We start from the raw sequence: 2962 nt of genomic DNA, 5'->3' as shown, positions 1-2962 counted from the left end.
GAGAGTCTAGAAATAAGTCCATCTATCTAAAGTCAATTGATTTTTTTACAATGGTGTAAAGAACATTCAAGGAGGAAAGAACCTCCTATCACCTAGGAGGTTAGCGTTTCAACATATGGATCTTTGGGGGACCCAAACATTCAATGCTTCAAAAAATTGTGCTGGAATAACTGGCTATTTTTATGTAAAAGAATGAAGTTAGACCCTTTCTTTCCTCATACCATACACAAAAATTAACTCAAAATTTACCAAAGACCTAAGTGCAAGAGCGAAAAGTAGAGAACTCTTGTTCACTGTTGGTGGGAATGTAAATTGGTACAGCCATTGTGGAAAACAGTATGGAGGTTCCTCAAAAACTCATACACAGAACAACTACATAATCTGCTTCTAGGTTAGGGGGAAGAAAGAGATGAATAGGAGGAGCACAGAGGATCTTTAAGGAGTCAAACTCTTCTGTATGATTCTGTAATGCTGCTATGCATTTGTCCAAACCCATAGAATGTACTAAACCCAGAGTGAATCCCAATGTAAAGTATGGATTCAGGGAGACAGTATGTCAATGTAGGGTCATCAATGTTAAGAAATATACTACTACTCTGGTGTGGAATGTTAATAGTGGAATAGACTATGTACATGAGAGAAAGAAGTAAATGGCAGCTCTCTGTGTTTTTTGCTCAATTTTGCTGTGAACCTAAAGCTATTTCATTTATTATTTTTTGAGACGGGGTCTCACTCAGTCCCCCAGGCTGGAGTACAGTGGCACAATCATAGCTCACTGCAGCCTCAATCTCCCAGGTCAAGCCATCCTCATATCTCAATTTCCCAAGTAGCTGGGACCACAGATGCCCACCACCACGCATGGCTAATTTTTTTTTTAATTTTTGTAGAGATGAGGTCTCACTATGTTGCCCAGGCTGATCTTCAACTCCTGGCCTCAAGTGATTCTCCTGTTTTGGGCTCTGAAAGTACTGGAATTACAGGAATGAACCACCATGCCCAGCCCTAAAGCTACTTTAAAATATTAATCTTATTTTTAGGAAATAAAATAAAAACCAAATGCATTTTGGGCAATAGCAGAAAAATCATGGTAAACCTCACAGTGTATATGAGAAGGCATCCAAAGATATGTTTTTGATATTGTCAGTGAAATATAAACTTCAGTACAATTTTGAAAAATGTAAATATGACCAGCAGTTAAATAAAAGTAAGACATATAAGCCTCTAGATATCTAGTGGGGGAAAAGATAACAAAAAATGTGAAATGCAATACAAATTATGAGAATATATGAGCTAAAATAAGATCATACACTATCTCTGAGTAATCCCACATCTGGAAGTAATTCAAAATATGGAGTAAGTGCATATATTAACTGCAACAAAAAGGAGACAACATTAATTTACAGAAGAAAATAAATAGTGGTGTACCCACTCAGTGTTTATTGTAGGAAGTTAAGAGATCACATCCCTGCTTCACTCAGCTTCTAACCAATGGAGCAGACAAAAAGGGTCACATCAGGATCAAAGTTTTATTAACAGTAAATCTGTCTGTCAGTTAGGGCTGCTATAACAAAGTAACACAGACTGGGTGGCTTAAACAATATTCCTTGCAGTTCTGGAAGCTGGAAGATCCAAGATCAAGGTGCAGGCAGATCTAGTGTCTGGTGAGGGCATACTTCCTGGTTTTCAGATAGCCATCTTCTCATTGTATCCTCACATGGTGGACAGCCAGAGAGACAGGATAAAGAAGCTCTCTCCAACTTCTTCTTGTACAGGCACTAATTCTATTCATGAGGGCTCCACCCTCACAACCTGATTATCTCCCAAAGTCTCCCACCTCCTAACACTATCACCTAGGAGGTTAGCATTTCAACATACAGATCTTTGGGGGACCCAAACATTCAATTCATAACAGAGTGATTTTTTCTTCCTCCTCCCAATTGAGGATAATTTCTCCTTAACCTTCCCTGTACCTGGACAGAGAGAGCAGAAGTGTGACTATTTATAGTCACATTAGTTCATACAGCCATGATTCACAATACTGACTTTGCACCTGGAGAAAATCGTAAAAATATCACTGTCTTGGCCCACCTCTGTGATTCTGCATTAATTGGTCTGTGGTATGACCTGGGCATCAGTATACTTTTAGAGCTATCACATGTTTCTGATATGCTGTGGGGTTGTTCTGTGCCACTGACACAGAAGATTGAAGCTCAGGGCTAGCCAGAATAAATGTAAAGATTACTAATTAGAAAAATTCCTCCTCTTCCTGTGTATAAGTGGTAGATGAGGGTTACAGAAATTTTCTTGCCAGTTGTTTTACTTCTGCACTTTGAGGTAAGATTGGTTCTCTTTGATGGACACTTGAGGGTGAAGAATTAAATGGTTCCTACCACCAGGTATTTAGCAGCCATGAAAATTCTTATAACAATGACACTGTAACACCATGAAAATTATTTTGACATTATTTTAAACATTTTTGCAAAATTGTATGTAAATTGTTATTATGAAAATATGCATACGAATAAAATTCCTATGTTCTACTGGTAGGATAATTTTTTAATCAAATAAAACACACTAGGACCCTGCTACTTACTCAACGTGTGGTCCACTGAGCAGCAACATTGGCATTACATGAAAATCTATTATTAGAAATAAAAGTTCCATGTAAAGTTTGAAAAGCACTGTACTAGGAAATTGTCAAAAGAAGCAGAAGCAGAAGAAACAGAAGAGGTAGAGGAAGAAAAGGAAAGACAGAGAACAATAGAGAAGAGAATAGAGGGGGCTGGGACAGGATTCCAGGAAAATGTATAATTTGATGAGAAATTAAAATTTCTCATCATTTGTACTCCAGTGCTGTAGAAACTGTGAGCATTTCCAGCAAAAAAAGAACAAAGAACATAGTTGTCAATGGGTGCTTATGAATATTTGCACCTGTTTCGTGACCAGCTACTTTGGGAAATAA

Source organism: Papio anubis, unplaced genomic scaffold (assembly GCF_008728515.1).
Source record: "Papio anubis isolate 15944 unplaced genomic scaffold, Panubis1.0 scaffold121, whole genome shotgun sequence".
Lineage (NCBI taxonomy): Eukaryota > Metazoa > Chordata > Mammalia > Primates > Cercopithecidae > Papio > Papio anubis.
This window is presented reverse-complemented; position numbering follows the sequence as displayed.